The sequence below is a fragment of the Mustela lutreola genome, chromosome 2 (assembly GCF_030435805.1).
Source record: "Mustela lutreola isolate mMusLut2 chromosome 2, mMusLut2.pri, whole genome shotgun sequence".
Lineage (NCBI taxonomy): Eukaryota > Metazoa > Chordata > Mammalia > Carnivora > Mustelidae > Mustela > Mustela lutreola.
Window position 1 is genome coordinate 215365095 of NC_081291.1, and position 23689 is coordinate 215388783.

A 23689-nucleotide genomic window follows, 5' to 3' on the forward strand; every position below is an offset into this window, starting at 1 on the left:
ATTACCTTTAAATGAGTGCGTCAAGATAGTCTACCTTATGGCTTGAGACTCAAAAAGTCTTGTTTAATTCAGTGTGTGATACAGCTAATATAGTAGTTGCTACCTGAAAGACATTAACTATACCTTTATTATTTCTACAATAATCACAAACAATCAGAAGATTGCACAGGAAAAGGAGTCTTCATAAAATTTCTGACTCTGGTCACTTCTTACATGGTAGTCTATACATTTTGTTGTAGAAGAATCTAAAGTTGTATCTTAATAAGTTAAGCAAAATGTAGTATTTTAACAAGACTTAATGTATTAAGTCTTAACAATATTTTTTCCAATATATAAATTGGCTTGTATTAAATTTCACTTCAAAACCCATATAGGCCAACACACTCAGATTCACACACACAGTCGAATCCAGGATATTGATTTCACTTTGTGCAAGCAAGCCCAAACATATCACCTTTCTGCCTTCTCTGTTCCCGTAGCTAGTGGACCACACAAAGGGCAGGCCCAGAGAGAGAACGGATTTAATCATAAGTCAAATGGTTAATTCTTTTCCTGCAGTCTCTTATTATGCAGGGATTATCTTGTTTGACGCCTGAACTGGAAATATGCTAACATTTGGGTTGACTCCTACCCAATACCTTTTTTTCCCTTGGATCTAGTCAAGTGTTCACCATTACTCTTCTAGGCTTCCTGCTCCCAGATCAGTCAGATGAAACCATGGAGTCATGCTGATGAAAGTGTTTAAACACTTAAGGATGGCATGCCTCCCGGGGTGCTCTTTACAGAGATGCCAATGGAGATTCAAAATAAGAAGTGGGACTATGATTCCAGGTTGACAATTATGTCTCCTATGCTGTGCCGTTTCTGGGACAGTGCTGTCCCTGGACTACCTAGGACCTGGTTATTAAGGTGGTAAGAAGTAGGTGATGAATTCTTTTAGGGTCAGAACTCTTCAGTTAATGAAACTACACCTCTTTCAACAGCAAGATTTTCATCATTATTCGTATCATTCACCCAATGAGTAAATGAGCTTCAGCTCATTTCTCTCTTTTATGGTAAATTGGAAACATTTGGAACAATTAGGTGATTTCACTGCACTTCAAGCCATCACCTGAATGATGGACTACGTTTTTAGTCCATCACTGCTAAAAATACGCTTCCGTGATGCCATGAGGGTAGGGATGCCAGGTTTAGGAAAACAAAACGAAAAATGATGCACCATTGACGTTGAATTTTAGAGAAAGAAAATGAATTAAGTTCTCAGAGTGTTCCAATTAATGCTTGAGGCGTACCTGCAGTAAAGAATTATTCACTGTTTAACTGAAATTCAAACTTAACTGGGTGTCCTGTATTTTATCTGGCAGTCCTCACTGACAGTCAAGATATGAGATATGCATATGTACATATCACCCAAGAAGCAGGAGGCTTCGGGGTAAATTTAAGTGTACAGGAAAAGATAATAGAATACAACAGTGGACTTCAGTCACTGTAGGCTGGAGAGGAGTTCTTTGTTTTTGGTTTATTTTTTTATTTTTATTTTTTCCTTTTCTTCCTTTTTGTTACAGTCCTTTCAAAGCCCTGGAGGAGTCTTTAATATCAGACTCATGGTGCCATTGGTTTGTCCAACAGTAAGACGCAATGGTGGGAAGGATCATTTACCTTGCTTTTCTTCCAAGCTGGATTCACCTGCTTTCTAGTCCAGGAGGACTCCTGGTGGTATTGTTCTCTCACACTGCTTTTCCAAAGGAGAACCCGGGCGTGCTAATTGCTGGGTGTCAGCGACGTGCCTGGAAATGGACGACAGCTGGGAGCGGAGTGTGTTCTGCAAGGAGAGGTTGGGGTTTCTATTGTATAATCTTGCATCCTTCCATCTGCACTGGCTTTTGTTTTGGGTCCCAAGCAATTGGCTAGAGCTGAAAACATAAACACCTCCACGCGCTTGCCCCTTATCATTTTCTTTTCATGTTGGTTTAGGAAATATACCTGAGGGACCAAAGACACACAATGAACCCAGCAATTACCAACCACCATGGGCAGGCAGTAAAGGCTCCAACAACAAAGCACTCAAGGTTGGGCTACTGCTGGTCCCTGACTTTCCTTAGGATGACGGGGACGCCTGTCAGTGGCCAGGCTCTGGGTCTGAGTCTAGGACTCCCCGCCACTTCCGTCTTGGGACAGCTGATTTCCTTCCTGCCAATGATGGAGGACTCAGGAAGTTTTTTTTCCCTCATTTATTTTGCACAAATAACTGGCACACGTCATGCACGGTGCTGGGAAAACTCAACTAAGTTTGTCATCTATGAGACTTTTTTTAAAAGTTTATTTATTTATTTAGTAATCTCCACTCTCAATTCAGGGCTCAAGCTCACGACCTTGAGATCAAGAGTTGAATGCTCTATGGACAGAGCCAGCCAAGTGCCTCTAAACTGCATATATTTTGACGAATGTCTACATCTATGTAACCCACACCCCTGTCAAGATACAGTACGTTTCTACCACTTCACAGAATTGCTTAGAAAATCCCTACCCTATCCCACCCCCATGAGGGAAACTACTGTTCTTATTTTTCTTCACCATAATTTTTGACTATTCTAGAAGTTTATACAAATGGATCATGCAGTTTGTACTTTTGTGTCTAGGTTCTTTAGTTGAGTGGATCAGTTCTTTCCTTCTTACATTTGCTGAGTAGTATTGCTCTGTATGGACATACCACAATCTCTTTCATCATCTGTTGATGGGCATTTGGGTCGTTTCCAGTTTGAGGCTATTACAAATAATGCTGCTATGAATACATGTTTTTGTGGAATTTATTTTCATTTCTTTTGGATAAATATATAGGAGTGAAATTTCTGGGATAAAGTGTAGGTGATTATCGAAAAGATAGATGACACCAACTCTTTGTGAGGAGTAGAGCCATGTCACTGATATATTACTGGGAAATATAAAATGACACAATCTTTGGGAAAAGTTTTGGCTTTGTTAAAATCGATTATGGAATATTTAATTGGAAAGTTGTTAAAAGAAAGAGTGGATCTCTCTTTTTCTCCCTTCTAGGAAAGGCTTTGGTAGAAAAATCCCAAAGGGACATTATAAAGAGAAGCCAGAGGGATAGGGGTAGGGAGAGACATTTCAAAACACCATTTCATATCTTAGACATTGAGTTTTGCCCTCACTCTACGTGTTTATTGAGAATATTCTGTGAATCAGGTGCCGTTTTAGTGAGCAAGATAGACAAAATGCCTGTCGACTTACATTTAGGGGTAAGTCCATCTAGAATAGAGGTTATGAACATGAACTGAGTTTGAATACCAGCTCAGCACTTGTTAGCTGTGGGTCCTTGGGCAAGTAACCTCACATATCTGTGACTTAGTGTTCTCACCTGAGAAATGGGGATGATACCATTATATTCTTCATAGGGTTGTTGCAAAATACCAATAATATATATATATATATATATATATATATATATATATATATATTTTTTTTTTTTTTTTTTTTTTTTCTTACCTCAAAGGATTGTTGTGAATAGTAATCTGGTTAATGTCTATAAAGCACTTAAAAAAAGTTTTGGCACATACTAAGTATATGTTAGCTCTTATTGGATGGAAACTTTATGTTGCTATTTAACACAAAGTTGCTAATTAACATGCTATCTGTGCTATCTGTGGGAGCCTTTGCATAAATGACAGAGAAAGGGAAAAATACTTACCTCTCCATCCTCTTAGGGAAAGACTGAGCAGATGTGATTTTATATTCATGCTCCCTTCCACAAATAGTAAATGACTTAAGAAATTGTTCTTATTTGCCATATTCTAGTTTGGTCCCAGCATATCAAAAGTGTTTCTTCCTTTAAGCAATTCTATAAAATTATCAGAACAGCAATGACAATTATAGACATGTGGGAAACATATTTATCATTACCAAGCTAGAAATCAGAATTATCTTATTGTATGACTAGACTGAATTATTTTCCAGAATATTCTCTAGGTTCCCCTGTGCCTCCCCATGACATATCCCATGGCTTCACTTTTCCTCCTCCCACGGGGTAGGCAATGTCTTGGCTCAAGCTTCTTGTTCAATGGTAAGGAGCAGAGCCAAAACCAAAGGGTGGCTTGCAAACAACAAGAAGACGATCCCAATCTCTGTGGTTGTGATTATAGTTGGTGGGCATAATCGAGCCCATACTGACTGACGCATTGGCTCCAAACAAAACAACCTAACTCATTGTTTTCTCTTTCTCTGATGTCAATTATTACTTTTTTTGGTAGTTGGTTGATTATTTTTAGGAAGAGTACACTTTTCATGTACTAAAAAGTAAGGGCTACCTCCAGAACAGCCCTTGTCCCCTTACTAAATTATTGTGGATCCACCACACATGTATTCATCTAAATTCACCATTCTTTTAATATTCACTTAACAGATGGTTCACAATCCCTAGTCTATGTTGCTTTCTGGGCTGGGTGCAGGGGGAAGCAGGCAGCAGTTCCCACATGTGTAAGACAGGGAGACAGGGTTCCTGTCCTGGGGGTACTTATTAGAAGAGTGGAAAATTTGGTTTTAAGGCCCATAATATGCCGTGTAAAGTAACACTGTCCTCTACTTCTTCCACCATCCTTCAAGTTCAAGTGCTGGCCTCCAGTAGAGTGTTTTATGAGCTAGTATTGAGTTAGTGGTTACCCTAATTTGTAACATTTATAAGGGTTAAAACTCACATCATATCCCTTGCTCCTTTGCTTTCCAGGCTTACCATGTGTCTTTAATTAAATTCATCTCTCACCAAATGTCCCTTCTGTTTCCTTAATAATACTAGTCACCCTTATTGGCTACTTAGACCTCTGTAGATTTTCTTGTTGAGGCAGATATCTAGAGTAATCAAAATCTCTCCAGAGTTTGACACACGATTATCTTGTTGGAGAGGAAGAGAATGACAGAAATATCTAGCTGATAAACACTACAAACATACTTCTGATTTACATAGTGCCTGACCAGAACTTTCTAGATAATGGACTCAGTATTCTACTTTTCTTCCCCATTGTCATCCATTCACACTTGGAATTTTATATGCTCTGGGGCTCAGGAGTAGGGAAGTAAAACTTCTTATACTGGAACACATTATTACTTTTTCCAGGATCCTGGGCATATCACTTAGCTTATTAATTGCCAAATAATTACATTTTTAATACATTCTAAAATCTTATAATAGATCTGTACTCTAAAACAGATTAACCCAATATTTCAGGTAGACCTGGACAGATGGAATTTTGCATCTTGACCAAAATAGTAACTAGACTAAAAAGACATAAAATAATGATTCATTGAACACTGCATCAAAAACTAATGATGTACTATATGTTGGCTATTGAATTTAAGTAAAAAAAAAAAAAAAAACAAAACAAAAAACTAAAAGACAGACAATAAGAAGAAGAAATATTTCTTCCTGCTTTGGTTACCATACTTTCACTTGGACAGATGTTTCTTTACCCAAAAGAAAGAGAAAAGAATGATTCTATTGATTTTAATTTTCAAGTTAATGATCTTTGGTAACTTGAATGTGCTTTTTTAAAATAGAAAAGTAAAAATATGATAGGAAAACACTGATTGTTAACTTCATCAATAGTTGAATTCATTGAAAGTTTACTAATTATACTAGCAACTTTCATTAGTTCACTCCTCCCTGTTAAGTGCCTTATACTCATCTGACTCTCAGAAACCTGTACTTATCCCCATTTTACAGATAAGAAAACTGAGGTATAAAGTAGGCGACCAGGGTATTTAGCCTAGGCAGGCTGGCTGCAAATTCTGTGCAAGTAATGACTATCTGGTAATGTCCAGAATATTCTACATCATTACCTTTACTCTTTGTATTTATTCTTTTTTTGTAATTTTTAAATTTTTTTATAAACATATAATGTATTATTAGCCCCAGGGGTACAGGTCTGTGAATCTCCAGGTTTACACACTTCACAGCGCTCAACATAGCACATAGCCTCCCCAATGTCCATAACCCCACTACCCTCTCCCTACTGCTCAGTTTGTTTTGTGAGATTAAGAGTCTCTTATGGTTTGTCTCCCTCCCAATGTATTTATTCTTATTCTAAGAATCATCTAAAATAGGTGAGAGGAGATTTGTTGCAGTAGTAATTCAGATTTCACATGCTTTGTAGTTCAGCACTGGGATTACTTGCTAAAGGTTAATAGAAATATTTTGCCTAAAGTTCAGAGGGTCCATAGGATGTGGTACCCAAATTTTATTGTCTTTCTTATCTCTACAATAAGCATTATTTTTAAGGTGTTCAATTATACTACAAGGGGGTCATATGTTCTCTCTGGAGATTTAAATAGCAATTTTGAGGGATAATATAAATCGGCAGTGACCAGACCTGTATTTTTGTCCATGTCTTTATGAAAGACAGGATGCATTTAGGTCATTTTAGATCTCATTCAATGAGAGAAGGGGATGATTTAGCAGATAACTAGATTGTCTGTAAAGTGATTCAAAATGAACATTACATTTTTCCTTCCTCCAGATATTCCCAGCACTTTTTAACTCCTCATGCGATGAGTATTGTGGACCACGCTAGATTATAGCTCTCAGTGGCCAAGCCTTATCTTCCCTGTCAGACTGTAAACTTCTGAGTGCAAGGGCAGGCCTCATTCATTGCCATGGTACCTTAAGAACTTAGAATGTGGTTGGGGCCCACCACTTTTTTGTTGACTGGTACATCAGTCATTTATTGCCATAGTCCCACTGAATTAAAAACATCCAAAAATCCAGAGTGCTTTGAACAATGAACATTTCTGGTTGGTCTCTGGTCTCCAAGTAAGCTTGGTACCTCTTCTGATCTCAGCCAGGCTCCCTCAGGCATCGTCTGTCAGCTGCAGGCTGGCTAGGCAACTTTGCAGATCTTGGCTAGTCTAGGATAGCTGCGGTGGGACAGCTGGGCTCTCTTCCATATGGTCTTTCATCCTCCAGGGTGCCCGCTCAGGCAGCTTCTTATGGAGAGGAGGTGGCACAGAAGAAAACAAGCAGGAATGTCTACCGTCTGTGACATCTAAGCTTGGAATGGGTGCAATGTCATGTCTACTGCATTGTATTGGCCAAAGCAAGCCACCGAGCCAGCCCTGATTCCAGGGGTGGGGAAAGTGAGCTGGATCTTTTCAGGGGAAGGGCTGCAAACTCACCTTATAAAGCATGAGTATATAAGGGGGCAGGGGGTGTTGAGGAATTGGGGCCAACAGATCTGCCACAATTAGGATAAAATAAAGATGAATCAGAGGTGGTGTCATAGTAGGAAGGGGGAAGCAGAATAGCTGGTTCATGGTCCCTACACTTTCTACAGCTATGTGACCACAGACTTGCCATGTTAGGTCGCGTCACATCCTTCGTCACAGTTCTGGATCTTCCGAAGGTTGTTGGGAGGATCCAACAGGATATACACACTGAACTGCTTTGTGAATTATAAATCTCAATGCACGTGTGAACCGACATTGCTGTCATTTCATTTGAAGTGTGAGAGACTTCTGGTAATTCCCGTTACTGACAGATTCGGAGTAACACCCGCAGAGAAAGTGCAAATCCCCATAAACAACATTTTTCTCACTTTGCTCCAAGACGGGATCTGATGCATTTTGAGAACCGTGTACAAGACCCCATGGGTGCCCTCTCGAAATGCAGACACATTTTAAACATGCAGCTGTACCCCTTGCCTTCTGGAAGACCAGACATTTGCTCCTGCTCTGGGTGGCTCCCACACAAAAGGAGCGCGGCCCCCAGTATCCCCTCCTTCTGCATTTGTTTCTGCTTGAGGGATTAACAACCTCTTAAAATAAAGTCACAACTTCCCCACTTCCAGATTTTGTGATGTCACTGTGATGGGGACCTTCCCTCTTCTGCTGCCGGGGATGATTTCATGGTGCTTGTTGAAGTGAGAACTGGTCTTCCACGGTATTGGCAGCCATGTACGTTGGAGTATTTGAATGGATGGATTTCCCCCATCTTGTGGCACTCCTTGTGATTAAAATGGAAATGCGTTTTGCATAAGTGACTTGGAAGGAGTTTTTTCTATGCCCCAGTCGTCTGGATGTGTTTAGGAGTCAAATGTGAATGCAAATATTTAACACATTGCGAAAAAAGACATTGAGGGAAAAGAGGACCAAAACTGATTTAATATGCGTGGGGGTGAGCCCACGTTATTTTTCCACACTTCAAGAACTTGTAGTCAGCCTCTGAGGCCCCTGAGACAAACTGTGGGCATTTAGGGTGCCTGAGAACATGTGGGATCCCAAATGAAAAGACCTAGCCAAGGAGAGAGAAAAGTTAGAATTTGTTGTTTAAGATTTCATTCTCCGAAAGACTTACCACTGCATGTGTAAATCCTAAACCCCCAATTACCTTAGTTGACCGGACACATCACATGCACTCTGATGGGATGTGAAACCAGCAGAGACATTTTCCCCCCTCTTCTTGGCGCTGATGGGACTCACATGTTATATGAAGCTCAAGCTGCATTTACTTAAAAGCAAACCCAAGGCAGGGCTGCACTAATTCTGTACATACTATTGTTAATTCCTTTGAAATGGTGCTGCTTCATTCATCTGGGCTGCCTTAGGCCAGGTGCAAAATCCAACTGGCTTTTGCCTTCCTGATGTCCACGCCACTCCCTTTTTCCTGGCCCTGTGTCCTTCTCCTGTCTTGGGACAGCGGCTAGAGATTCGAAGAGGACCTCGGAGGGACGGGTCCTCCATCTTGACTGACTTTGAGGGCCATCATGCTGCCGGGCTGGGATGTCAGGGAGCGAGGGAGAGGGACCCTGGGGGTGATCTGAGAGTAGGCCTAGCAGGCCAACAGCAGCAGCCATGCGGCGTAGGAGAGACAGCACTGTCCTTTTTTCATTAAGTGTATTTATAAACATACTGAACATGAAACATTTTTCCTTTCTTCACAGTGATGGATGATTATATGTCTATGAAATGTTTTCATTTATTTGGCGCCAGGGTAATCAAAATCAGTTGAAACTGTCCCACTGAAGGGAAAGAAAACAAGTGGGCGTGGGACAGCCTGTGTTCCGTCCCTCATGCTTCTCAAGGGTAGTAGCTGGCAGCAGGGCTCACTTCTCAAGGAACATGCTCTTCAGCTGGTAATTACTCCCAGTCCTGCTCATGGCCGCCGTCCACAGAGGCAGCGGCTCTGCAGCCCTTTCAAAGCACTCTGGAAGCAGTGTGGGAGCGTCAGGCCGGCCCCTGCGTGACTCCGTTTAGGCTGAGAAAGAGCTGGTCCCAGAGAACCTTTGTGAATGAAACGCTCCCTGTGCTTTCATGTCTGCCCTGGCCCGTGTTCTGGGTCAGTCATTGTGATCTCCAACATCCTGTTTGAACTGGTGTTTTCCACTGCATACAGACAAAACCATTTCTGTTCTAAGCTCCTAATGACTGTACGAAGACAGGCAAGGGAGATTAGGTAGGGAAGCAGGCCGGACCTGATTGTTGGGGAAAATCCAGAGAACACAGGCCTGGTCCCTTCCTCTGTGGATGCCTACAGATCTCAGATCTTCAGTTTATAAATCCAGCGTGTGGTTGGAAAGGTCAGTGGGTTGGCGAATTGATCCAGCCTTACCCCACAGTCTGGTTTTGCTCACTTCTGGTTATCTCTTGGTGTTATGGTTTGTGATACAGACATGTTCACGGGCATGGGGGTTAAAATAATGATTTCCCTGATCTCCAGTCATTACCTTGCAAGGAATTAATTGGAATACTGGAGGATGGAAAGCGCTTTCTCTCCTTGAAAAGACGTAAGAATTTTTTTAGTAAATTAAGAGGATTTCTTTATAGTTGTTTTCTTATTAAGGCAAGCGGAGTCCTAACTGGTGTTTTCAAAGTAGGCTCAGAAACTTCCTGGCTCTGAGTTAACAAGGTGAGAAGGGCTTGGAGAAAGGCCTTTCAGAATGTACCTATATGTGGTTTTAAGAAAATTATAATTGTAGTTCTAGTATAGAAACCACCGATCTATCTATAAACACACTTTTGTTCTTTGTGAACTATAGAAAATGAGTGATCTATCCTAGGGCTCCCAAAACTCTGACACTGGGGTTCCTGGACTCTTCATATTAAGGAGAACAACTGATTGATATACTTCACCTACTAGGGAGCCAAGATTTTACCTTTGCACTGTGTCAGGGCATGAAAGGAGCGCTGTAACTATGAAATCCAACTAAAAATCATAATCATAACATTGATGCTTTCTATGCCTGCAGTAGGCAACGAATAGAACTTCCTGTTTCTCAAATTCCCATTTTTAGCCGTGCACTTCAGAAATACCTAATTTCTACAAGTAAGTAAGTTGAAAATCTCAAATAACAGGGTGCATTATTTAAAATATTTACAATTGCGGGAGGTCTGAGTGGTTCAGTCCGTTAAACATCTGTCTTCAGCTCAGGTCATGATCTTAAGGTCCTAGGATAGAGCCCCGAGTATGGCTCCCCGCTCAGCAGCGAATCTGCTTCTCCCTCTGCCCCTCCCTCTGCTTATGCGCAGTCTCAATTTCTCTCCAAATAAATGAATAAAATCTTAAAAAAAAAAAAAAAAACATAGAGTATTTACAACTGCCTCTAGAATGCTCGGGTAGTTTGAAAAAGACAAATATTTGTGCAGCAGATTTTCCATGTTTCGTATTAACATTCCATAATTAAAAATTAACCATATGATTAAAAGTATGTTGGTAGTACTTATAAAAAGAAGTACTTATAAAAAGAAGTATGAGAAGGACACTCTTAGGCTCAAAAAACGATGGCCTGAGTAATGCTTGAGGTGGTGACCCGGGTTTCAAACGTTTAGCTCTTCAATTACTTGGGGTGAAATCTGTTACTTCACTAAGAGAGGAACTGATTAATTCAGAAACTAGTAGCAACCAACTTCCTCCCAATGAGATAAGATGACATCACCCCAAAGGTCCAAGGCAGTATGCTAAATACAGTTTCAAAATAGCCAGTCGTGTTGGCTGGAATGGAGTGGCCCAGCCAATCAGTATCACCCATTTTTCACCGTCCAGCCCTGTAACCTCAGCGTTCAGAGTCAGGGTGAGCAAAGCCAGGGGCAGCCAGCCAAGTCTTATACAAATCCCTAAGATGCCTTTATCTCCGGATAAATAGATCATGTTAAGGATTTCTGTGGCAGAAATGGATCCCATAGACAGCATAACTTTGGCATCTTTTTAGCTAATATTTTTCTTTGTAGACAGAGCCAATTGATTTATTTTAGAATGAGAATTTTCTATTTTTATAGGCATCTCTTCCATTTTACTTAGAATCTTATCTAAAGTGTGAACAAATTCTCAACTGTTTAATATGAACTGAGAAGAGAAAGCCCCTTAATCAGAGTTCAATTAACTGGTTTTGCTTGCCAGCAGATTATATATTTCACGAACACAACCAGCTGTCGTCTCCACTTGCTTAGTTCCAAGAGAGAGAGTTCCGATTCTTCTATTTCTTCCTGTAGCTTTTTCCAGACTCAGCCAAGGATACATACTTCCTCTCATCCACTTTCTATCATTCTTACTATAGAATATCCAGTTTCTTTGAATTTATGCAAGGCCTTTCACACTCATGCAAGCACACAGTCATCTATGTTTGTGGCATGCTATGTAATTTATGAGGCCCAGTACAAAATGAAAATGTGGGTCTGTAGTTCAAAAAGTGTTAAGAATTTCAAGATGGAGGGGGTCCGGGTGGCTCAATCAGCTAAGCGTCCAACTTTTGATTTTGGCTCAGGTCATAATCTCAGTGTTGTGAGATCAAGCCCCATGTTGGGCTCTGTGCTAGGCATGGTGCCTGCTTAAGAGTCTCTGTCTCTCTCTTCCTCTGCCTCAATCTCTCTCTCTCTCCCTCTCAAAAAAAAAAAAAAAAGAAAGAAAAAGAAAAAGATTTCAAGATGGTGACCTCTGAGAACAGGAATCTATAGGACCATGTGGGTCTCATGCCCATGAGCCAGCCCTGACCATATCAGTAACCACACTCACACAGGCACATCCCACGTACACAGCAAAGAATGTACATGGAACAACTAAACTTCTACTTTGTGCTAAAACTTCTCTTTCAGCTCAACACCAATTCTCCATAACTCAGTCCCAATATGTTAGGAAAGAAAACAATGCTTTCTGAAGGTAAGATTTCTATAGCTTACAAAGCACTTTTGAATGGATTTTCTTCTTTGATCACAAAATTTTTCTATCTCCAATCAGCCAATAAGCAAAAAGGAAAAGTTACCCAAGGCCACACTGCATATTTTTTTTCTGATTATAAGTGTACTGTATAGACAATTCAAGAAATATGGGGAACAGAAAATATTTATTACTCTCCAAATACCACAAATTAGATAAGCACCATGAAAGCTTTGATATTCATTCTCTAAGTCTAGTTTTTTATGAATCTTTATACAAGAGTTTGTGCGGGTTCTTGTAGTTTTCCTTAGCTACACTGGGATGATATCATACATACTACTTCTTAATCTTTTGCACTCAGTAATATGACACAGGCTTTTTCTACACCATCAAACTCTCTTAGGAGTTACTCATCATAGCTGTATAGTATTCCATCATGGTTGGTAAAGAATCCATTCAGGAATAAGTGAGGCATGGTAAACATAGATAAGATGGCCCAATCAGTGATCATTCCTTCTCCTACTGTAAGTCTTTTGCTTCTCACAACTGCATTATAAACTAGCTGTTATTATGTCCACTTTCATAGATAAAGAAACCGAGGAGCTAAGAGTTTAAGTCATTAGCTACTGGCCACATACCTATTAAGCACAGCTGGAATTTGAACCCAGGTGTGCAGGAGGACATATAATGCAGAACTTGTCATTGCATAATGACAGCTGTACATATTTTGTGTTTTATTCTGTAGAAACATCCTTCAGTCTAAACATCATGTAGATCCTTGGAGATTTTCGAGGTGTGACAGTTTCTTTAGGAAAAAACATCTAGGAGAATCAGTGGGACCAAGAGAAGTATCTGGTGACACAGACAAGTAGAGATGACAAGTAATGATCAGGAGCAACCTCTGGGCCAAAGAAATACTGCTCCAGAAACTATTTCCTGGTTCATGGGAATTCTTTTGGTCACAGAGAGTCAAATTTAAACTAAGCAGAGATGGTTGCATCTTAAAAAGAGCAAATGCAGGAGTGGGAAGTGGGTTGATTTCTGTCTTTAAGGCAGTAACAATTGAGGTGAATTCCTAAGCCATGTGTCTATTGGACTGGCTGATTACCCTTGAAGTGAGGATTTAGGACAATTTCAGAAAAAAAAAAAATGATGTTCTTTAAATTTCTCAGGAAAGATGGCTTGAGAATGATTTCCCTGGCGTAATACTGCTTACCCTTTTCACTCACCCCCTCTGGCTTAGTCAGCTAGTTTCTCACTGACGTTCTCAGTTCCAGGAGCTGAGTCCCAAAGGGAAATGGAAAAGATTCCTGGCATATACATTATTAGATCAGAAGAATTTCAGGATGAGTAAGAATAGCCTACTACCCTGTGTCTTGACCACAAAAGGATCCCCCAAAAGGGAAGGCAATCAGCAGTGTGTCACTCTTCTGTGACTGCTCTAACACATTGCCATGAGGTAGGTGGCGTAGAATGACAAATTTATTCTCGTTGTCCTGGAGGACAGTCCAAAATCAAGGTGTCAGCAGGGTCACACTCCCTCCAAAATTTGTAAGGGAGAATCTTTTCTTGCGTCTTCTGGCTTCTTGGGGCCCTAAATGTCCCTCAGCTTGGAGCTGCTTCTCTCCAGTCTCTGACTCTGTCTTCACGTGTCTTCTCGGTCTTCATCTGTTCCTCTTCTGTCTCTTGTAAGGACACGTCACTGGATTTAAGATTTAAGTATTTAAGTATTCAGGATGATCTCATCTGGAGATCCCTTGCAAAGATCCTTGTTCCATACAAGGTCACATTCACATGGTCTGGGGGTTAGCTCATAGACGTATCTTTTTAGCAGCCATATGCAACTGTCTAAAATGAGATAAGCTTAGGTGTCCAGGTGTCCCTTAGAAAGAGCCACTGAGTTCTCCTGAGCTTAGACTTGGAGTAGGGCCTTTTTTCCTGGATAACATGCCTGGAAGGACAGAAGAGCTCAAAGCCAACAAGCTGAGACAGGCGGGGGAGGGAAAGCCGTGACTGCAGGGAAAGGCCTGTGTAGCAAACACATGTAGGGCCAGGTGGAACTACAGCTACCTCAGCAGATTGAGGCCTGGAAATGGAAGCTTACCAAAGACCGAGGCCCCAGTTTCTCAGCCTGTGTCCTGTCCTGGCATGGAGGCACAGCCCTGAACTTTGACTCTGGGCAAGAGGGCACTGCTGGAGAAGGTGAGCTTTCTGTCCCACTCAATGAGGAGACAGTCAAAATAGAAATCAAAGATGGACTTTTTTTTTTTTTTTTAACTATGTTAGAGAGGGTTCTACAGAAGAACAGAACCATTAGTGGGGAGAGAGAGAGAGAGAGAGTGATTGATTTTAAGGAATTGGCTCATGTGACTGTGGGCCCAGCATGTCAGAAATCTGTAGGGCAGGCCAACAAGCTAGAGAGTGGGTGAGAGCTGAGGTCACTGTCTTGAGTCCTAATTCCACAGAAATGCAGACAGGGTGTCTATGCTACAGTAGTGAGAGAATCCATTCTCTTTGGAAAACCTCAATCTTTGCTCTTAACGCCTTTGACTGATTGGATGGGGCTCAACCACAGTATGGAGAAGAATCTGTTTTACTCAAAGTCTACTGTTTTAAATGCTAATCACATTAAAAAAAAGGGGGGGGGTGTTAAAGAGGAGAAGGGAGTTGAGGGAAATTGAAAAGGGAGGTGAACCATGAGCGATTATGGACTCTGAAAAACAATCTGAGGGGTTTGAAGTGGCGGGGGTTGGGAGGTTGGGGTACCAGGTGGTGGGTATTAGAGAGGGCACGGATTGCATGGAGCACTGGGTGTGGTGAAAAAATAATGAATACTGTTATGCTGAAAATAAATAAATTAATTAAAAAAAAAAAAAAGAAAACAAGGACTTCAGTCTTACAACCACAAAAAAAAAAAAAAAATGCCTTCACACTAACATCTAGCCTGATGTTTGACTGAACTACTGTACACCATAGCCCAACCACGTCAACACATGAAATGAAAAAGCACATTTATGCACTGGAGTGTGGACCTGGAATCTAGACTTTCTCTTCAAATATTTCTGAGCACCTGGCAAGGGCACGATACTGCATCATGTGCTGGAGATAGGAGGATGGATGGGATAGCTGTGGCCCTACTGTCACAGAGTTTATAGTCCACCCATCAATCTAGACCAAAGCAAGGTGGCAGTTACAATATCCAGAGGTGTGGATAGGCAGTTGAGAGAACACCCACGGGGTACTCACTTGAAGTCCTGGAAGTCAGAAAATTTTGTCCAGACTTGGAAGAAAATAGGTGTGAACCGAAGAAAGTGAGGAAGGTAGAAGGACAAACATCTCAGGCAGAGAGAAAGCTTAGAGTCAAAGAAAACCATGAGAAGTTGGAGAAACTGAAATATAGTCATTATGTCTGGAAAACAGAACGTGAGGTTCATGATAATGGAGAGGAGGCCAGAGGGGTGAGCTTGGCGGGTGGACTGTCCTCTCTCTCCTCATTCTTAACTGCTGTGATTAGAATTCTTCCTCTTCCTTTCTCAAATGGTTCATGTCTAGTTCAGAGTAAAGTGGCTATTTGTGGTTTTGTTTTTAAGCTTGTTTTATGAATTAACTTATTACCAAAAAGGAAGAGAGGTAGATAATCATGTCAACGAGAAATGTTCTATATCCTTCAATCCTTGCAGGGTTGCTCACATCCTTGGAAGAATCCCTTCCCTATCCCCCCTCCCTTTCTGGATGCTGGAATCTTCCCAGCTTTACCTGGCTTCCGCAGCCCTGGCCTTCCATTGAGAAGATGAAAATTGGAGTGAATTGTAATTGAATGTTATTCAACCTTTCCATATTAAAGTGAACATGAGATCAAATTGTCGGTTTTTCCAAACTTTATGTCATTTTGTATTAGATTACTTTCCTCATGCCGGGACATAGAGCTCATATGAACCCAGAGTGGAAGGAATCTTCAAATTTGCCAAGTCTATAATGTGAAGAAAAAAAAATCTAAGTGAGGTGCATTTGAACGTGAATGAAACCCCAGCTCTGCCTTGGCAGCAGGATGAAATGAACTCAGCCTGCACTTGGCATTTGGGTTGCTAATGTCCCGAACTACACCTCCCAAGCGGTCCGAATTCTACCAAACCAAAAACACGTTTCACCAGATGCTTCCCCCACTCATTTCCAATATGGGTGCTTTGTATGGAATGAAATCCATATGTTTCTTATCCATTTACACTTAAATCATCAAGATGTTACTCAATGATGCCTCTGTGATTTACAGATCTCTTCAGTCTTTTTTTTAATTTGAAAAAGGAAAATTATATTTTGCAAAGTGTAGACTTGAAACCACAAATTTGTACAATGAAGAAAAATGTGTCTGCTGTTTTCTTTCTTTTCTCTTCCAAGCTTCAAAGGAGGCATTGCCAACTTGCAAACACATGACTTCCAGAAGCATCTATGCCAACTGCTTGTGCCTGAGTCTCTGTGTCTCTCTCATTACTACTGTGATCTCTTGTCATGGGAAAGTGTGTGTGTGCGGGGGGTGGGGGGCAGAATGAAGAGAGAATAATTTAGAGAGAAATTGGTAAGAGAAAAAAGAAAGGAAGATGCAAAGGGAGGGTAGAAGTAAAACATTTTAAAACTTGGAGCGTGTGGGAAATGGACAGAGTTAGAGATGAAGGAAGAGAAAACAGGCTTAAGGAACAGTTTAAGGCAGCCAACTACATAATCCTCCACTTGTTAAAAAGATATTTGTATAGTGCTTTCTATGTACCAGACTCTGGTGAAATAAAGATGGATGCAAATTCTTCAGTGCCTTCCCCATCAAGAGGGCCCATTTCTTCTCTGCTTGAATCAGAGGAGGCATGGAGCTACTTTGCCCAATGCAGTTCAGTGGAAATGATGCTATGCCAGCTCTGGACTTAGCCTTTAAGAGTGCTATTACCTACTGCCATGGTCTCTAGAACCTAGCTGCCATGCTGAAGCCGGCTGTGGACCAAGTGAACAGCCCCAGATGACTGCCAGGATCAGCCGCCAACCTTGTGAGCAGCCATCTTGGATGTCCAGCCCATTCAAGCCTTCAAACATGAAGATTACATTAACATTTCATCACCCTCTTTCTCTGAGAACAAAAAAGTTGCTTTTCTGAAAAAGTCTTGTCAACATTAGTGGCCATAAGTATTTGCTTATACCATGGTGCTTTTAAGAGGAGTCTTTAAAAATTTCATGCCATCGTTGGCATGTATAAATGATATACATTCTTCTGGGATGTGACTCTTTTCCTTTTAATGACCCCATGTCCCAGTAGCAATCATTTGTACCAAGTTGACCCTATTCAAAAGAACTTTGCCACGGGCGCCTGGGTGGCTCAGTGGGTTAAGCCACTGCCTTCGGCTCAGGTCATGATCTCAGGGTCCTGGGATCGAGTCCCGCATCGGGCTCTCTTCTCGGCAGGGAGCCTGCTTCCCTCTCTCTCTCTCTCTGCCTGCCTCTCCATCTACTTGTGATTTCTCTCTGTCAAATAAATAAATAAAATCTTTAAAAAAAAAAAAAAAAGAGGGTGCCTGGGTGGCTCAGTTGGTTAAGTGACTGCTTTCAGCTCAGGTCATGATCCTGGAGTCCCAGGATCGAGTCCCACATTGGGCTCCCAGCTCCACAGGGAGTCTGCTTCTCTCTCTGACCTTCTCCTTGCTCATACTCTCTCTCACTGTCTCTCTCTCAAATAAATAAATAAAATTAAAAAAAAAATAACTTTGCCAGTATCTTTGTGTGTGATCTTTGTATTTAATATCTAGCTACTAATTGTTATCTATCTATCTATCTATCCATCTATATCACGTATCCATGCATCACAAATCTTAAATCTCACATATATCTCACATATATCTCATACACACATACAGTATTAACACCTCCTATTTTAATTTCATAGTTCCCTGAATGGATTAATGGATTCAATTATTTTGGCTTTTGATCTATTTTTCTGGAAACTAGATTTGCTTTGTTCTCTAGATTCATTTTCTTAGACTTTGATGTGAAGCTGGAAGGAATGCATGGGTGACTTCTGAAATATTGACAGCCCCCACCTGCATTGCTTCTTACACTTTGCTTTCTTCCCATTAGTTTTTGAGGGATAATGATGGCTGCCATTTTTTAGTATTGGTATGTGCCAGCAACTATGCGAATAAGATAACATACGTTATCTCATTTAATTGTCATCACGATCTTTAGAGGTTCGTACTATTTCTCTCACTTTACTGTTCAAAGCAGAGACTGAAAGAAACTCAGATAATTGCTCAGGGACACAGAGATAGTGATAGAACCAGACTTGAATCCATATTTATCTTATTCGAAATCCATGAGATCATAATATCTTTCTTTCATATATTATAATAACAATTCACACAAAGGGATTGATTTGGTCATCCATGGAGTGGTTTCAAAGGTTCTTCAGACACCTTCTGTGCTCAATAGTTTAGTTAAAAATAAATTAGTAAAAAAAAATTAGTAAAAGGCTAGTGGAAATAAATAGGACGTTCTTTTGGCTCCTGGGTGGCTCAGTCAGTTAAGCATCTGCCTTCATCTCAGGTTCTAATCTTAGGGTCCTGAAATTGAGCTCCACATCAGGTTCCCTGCGCAGCGGGGAGCCCGCTTCTCCCTCTCCTTCTGCCAGCTGCTCCCCCAGCTTGTGCTCTTTCTCTGTCAAATAAATAAATAAAATCTTTAAAAAAAATAGGACATTCTTCATATGTATCGAGAATTTTCTGGGCCAGGATTTGAGTCTTGTTTGGTTTTATCAGTGAAATGGGATTGCAGTTATTTCTTACCTTCCTTGATGTATCAATCAGCACAGGTAGTAACAAATAATCCCACAATCTCAGTGGTTTAAAGCAAAGCTAATTTCTTCCATGCTTTTCAGCCTCTGAGGCTTGGGTGGGGACTCTGTTTCATGTTGTCATTATTTTCATTCTGGGAGATAGCACTACCTGGAACATTAAATGGTCACAGTGGCAGAAAACAAAGAGATCTCCGGAGGGTTTCAGTGGGGCAAGGAAATGCTCCAGTCTTAAAGAGGCATATTTTACTTATACTCACAAGGCTTTCTTCAGAGCTAGTCATTTCCTACCACTGGGGAGCCAGGAAAGGCAATCTTGCAGAAGGGGAACGTAGCTAGGAGGGGGAGAAATTAGAATATTTGGAAACAAGCATTAGTGACTACCACATTTATGGTAATTTAAGAACTCATAGTTCAATATGTGGAAAGACCTTAAAAACAGAACACATTTTATGCCTGACACGTGTCAGTGTTTTATCAGTGTCATGGGACTCAACTGAGAAATTTGGTAATTTCCAGACTTTTCTTCAAATCCTTTCTCCAGACTATCCTAAAGGGAAAAGGAATTAATGGGAAGGTGACTGTGAGTCCTATATTCTTTTTTTTTTTTTTTTTTTTTTTTAATCTTTAGGATAGGGTTCCTGCTAAGGACTAGTTTGAGATAGACCAATCCTGCTGTTGAGAGCAAAGAAAAGCTGGATAGAGCATGGCCATGCACATGTACTTGACTGCACACACATACACATATACACTCAAAGAGTTACAAAATGGACTCAATTCTGGATTCTAAGATCTCTGAGAGAAAGCTCACTCATTGAGGGGAACCTGACATTCTATGCTGATTTCCCCTAAGATGCCTTCCTAGTCATATCCTGGGCAAAGGGGCTGAGAAAATGAGGCAAGCATAACTCAAGGGCAAAAAGGAATAGAGTCTACCCATGCTACTCTCATGGGTCTGGGGGATAAAAATGGATATTCAGTCCCACTAAGGCAATCAGAATGTGAGGGGCCAGAATTTTGGAGAAAATCATAAGCTCAGAGAAGTGAGGAATAAACCCTGAGCTGCTTTTCTCCCATTGGTTTTTGTTGATTTTGAAATTGTTCAGGTTGAGAAATAGATAATCCAAATAGCAATCAGTTGCTAAGAGAAAACAGACGCCACACAGAACTAATAGGTATCTCATGATACTGGAGTAGAAAGAAATTGTAATATAGGGATTTCCAAAGGAATGAGGCCTAGTTAGCAACCCAGTTGAGACCCCCTAAAGTACTATATTTAAGGAGTAAAAGCAGGCCAGAAATTAAAGAAAGCCTTGTAAAGATGAAAATCCAATTTCAAACCAGCTCAATCCCTCATTGGATTAAGGGATCTGCTTCCATGTTACCCATATCCAGGGAGCCAAAGAGAATTCTTTTGAAGTTAGATAAGATCATCCAGAAATTTTATATATTTTTTTCATAAACAATGTTTCAGGTTCAGTAAAAATTACCAGGCATATCAAAAATAGGACCGAGAGAGAGAGAGAAACAAACAGAATCCCCACATAATATTGAGACTTCCAGATGTATATTTAGAGAAAGCTGTGATGAATATGTTAAACAAAACAGATGACAAGACAAAGAATGTTACCACAGAATTGGAATCTATAACTTCAACGGAAATGGAACTGAATAGAAAATCAGAACATTAAAAAAATATATACTATCTGAAATTAATTATGCAATAGATATGATTATGAGCAGATTACCCAGCTGAAGGGCAGATTAGTTATCTGGAATATTTGTCAGTAGAAAATAACCAAATGAAAGCAGAGAGAAATGATTATAATTTAGTGTGTGTGTGTGCGTGTGTGTGTGTCTGTGTGTGTGTATGAAATTGAAAAGGAAATAAATAAATGAATATAAATACAAATAATAATTTTGATGGATTAGAAGACTTGATACTATTAAAAATGACAATTTCTTTAAATTGAACTTTCAAGTCAATATTACCAAATAAAAATCACAAATAGTTTGTATTTATGCATGTGGAAATTGACAAGCTGTTATTAAGATGTATGTAAACATGCAAAATGCCAAGAAGAGCCAAGTTTATGTTCAAGAAGAATAAAATTGGGAAGACTTATAGATCAGATTTCAAAATTTATGGTAAAGCTATAATTTTTGAAATGATATGGTATCAGTGCCAAGGTATATAATTTACATTAGTACAACTTCTTTTGGAAAGATAGATGAATGGCAAAAAGAGAAAGAGAGAAAGAAGAGAAGAAAAAAGATAAAATGGAAGCAAAACATCCAGTGGAAGAAGAATGGTCTTTTAAATATCTGTAAGGATATCCCCATTGGAAAAAGTAAATTTCAACCCCTACCTCACTCTATACACACAAATTAACTGTAGTTGAGTTGTAGTTCTAAATGTGAGAGATGAAAGTAAACAGCTTTTGGAGGATAGCATAAGCTAATATCTTCGTGATCTAGGCAAGGATTTCTTAACTAGGACATAGAAATATTAACCATTAAGAAAACCATTGACAAGTTGGGATGGCATTAAAGTTAAGAACTTCTGTTCCTCCTATGACACTGAAAGTGCATGCCACACAGTGGGAGAACATATCTGTAATACATTCATTTGAAGAGGGACCTTTGAGAAATCGTTCTTTTTTTAAAAAAAAAAATTCAGATAACCAAATAGAAAAATAGGAAGAATTGAACAAATGATTCAAAACAGAAGCTCTCAGGGCTCCTGGGTAGTGCAGTCAGTTGGGCATCCAGTTCTCGGTTTCAGCTCAGGTCATGATTTCAGGATCATGAGATTGAGCCCCATGTAGGGCTCTGCGCTCAGCACAGTCTGTTTAAGACTCTCTCTGTCCCTCCCCACCCCTCGCACACATGCTCTCTCTCTGTCTTTCTCTCTCAAATAAATTTTTAAAAAAGAGAAAGAAGCTCTCAACTTGGTGCATATGCCAAGATGCTGAGTTTCAGTAGAGTAGAACAAACGCGAATTAAAGTCACGGGGAAGGGACGCCTGGGTGGCTCAGTTGATTAAGCAGCTGCCTTCGGCTCAGGTCATGATCCCAGGGTCCTGGGATCGAGTCCCACATCGGGCTCCTTGCTCGGCAGGGAGCCTGCTTCTCCCTCTGCCTCTGCCTGCCTCTTTGTCTGCCTGTGCTTGCTCGCTCTCTCTCCCTCTGTCTCTGGCAAATAAATAAATAAAATCTTAAAAAAAAATGAAATAAAATAAAGTCACGGGGAATAGCATCACTCACCCACTGAAACGTAGCAAACAAACAAAACTGACAATACCAAGTGTTTTTGAGGATGAGGGGTCATCAGAATTCTCACTTTCCCATACAGTTCGTGGGGGTGTAAATGAGTCCTATCACTTTGGAAAAACATTTGGGAGTTATTAGTTGAGTTAAAGGTACATGTACCCTTTGGCTAGAAATTGCACTCCTTCTTTGAACATAACCGGATTGGGTAGTAGAAGAATATTCATAGCAGCGTATGCTCAAATGCCAATCCACAGGAGAATGAATAAATTGTGTATTCATACAATAGGATTCTATGTAGCAATGAAAATAAATACATGAATTACTGCTATGTAAACACACACACACACACAAATGAGTCTCACAAATCAAATATTGAAAGATGCAGATACCACAAAAAGAACAAATTCCATGATTCCTTTTATTTCAAGTTCAAAATAAGGCAAACTGAACTCATACTGACAATAGGCAGGTAGCTGCTACATTAGGGGAGTAGAAGGAATTGTCTAGGGGCGATGCAGGGGGAGTTTTGGGGTGCTGAAAAATGTTCTATTTCCTGATTTGTATGACAGTTACATGGCTTTGTTCATTTTGTGAAAATGTGTGAAGATTTACTATTATAATCTGAATATGGGTTATACTTCAATAAAAATGTTCAGATAAAAACCCTAAAAACTCTATAGGACAAATACATCCAGTTACTGAGAAGCCTCATTCTTGTCAGAAAATCTACAATGCTGGATATTGAATATGGATTCAATTTTAATATTATTGTCCTTTTGCAAAGTAGAGAAGTACTGGATGTTTATTTAAATGCCTTCTGTGAAACAACCAGTAACATGTCAGAAGTGATAAAGTAAGCTGTAAAATAAAAAAAAAAAAAAGAAAAGAAAAGAAAAGAAAAAACCCTTCTTTCCTTTTACATTTTTGTTTTGACTTGGCTCTTTCTGGGTGTAAATATGGAAACTAAAAAAGATGAATTTGAGGGCTTTAAAGGAAAATGTTCATTTCAACAATGGAATCAACTTACTGATTGTACATTTCTGATACATTTCTGTGCTTTGTTATATAATGATCATCATAATAATTATAATTGTATAACATATTAGTGCTCAAAGCACATGGTCTCAGCTTTAATTCTGCCCCACTTTATTTTAAAACACTGAGGCAATTCAATGTTGAATCATCTGCACCATAATTCTGTAAAGTGGGCTGGAAACAATGACTCTACTTCCTTTTAGAGATGAGAAAACCACGATGGAGGAGAAGTTAACCTACTTGTCCAGGATCACACACACACATCTTGCAAGGTACAGACAGAGAAGGCCCAGATGCAAATGTTGTAACATTGAGAGATACTGGTGTTTTTCCACTAAGTTCATCTTTTCTTCCTCTCTGCCATGATTTGGGTTAAGAAGGTTTAGGATCATCATTTTCAGGTCAGAC

The 23689-nt window shown here is 40.0% G+C and overlaps 1 long non-coding RNA gene across 2 annotated transcripts; it reads right to left on the reverse strand.

Annotated features, from left to right (window-relative positions):
* Window positions 1-1843: 1843 nt before the first annotated feature.
* On the reverse strand, window positions 1844-6608 carry LOC131826002 (uncharacterized). Of its 2 annotated transcripts, none has more exons than XR_009351389.1 (3): window positions 6511-6608; window positions 3710-3859; window positions 1844-1983 (listed from the first exon to the last, which is right to left on the reverse strand). It is a non-coding gene; the product is annotated as an uncharacterized LOC131826002 (long non-coding RNA). The 2 variants fall into 2 exon arrangements; XR_009351390.1 differs by lacking the exon at window positions 6511-6608 and adding an exon at window positions 4748-4954.
* Between the last annotated feature and the right edge of the window lie 17081 nt (window positions 6609-23689).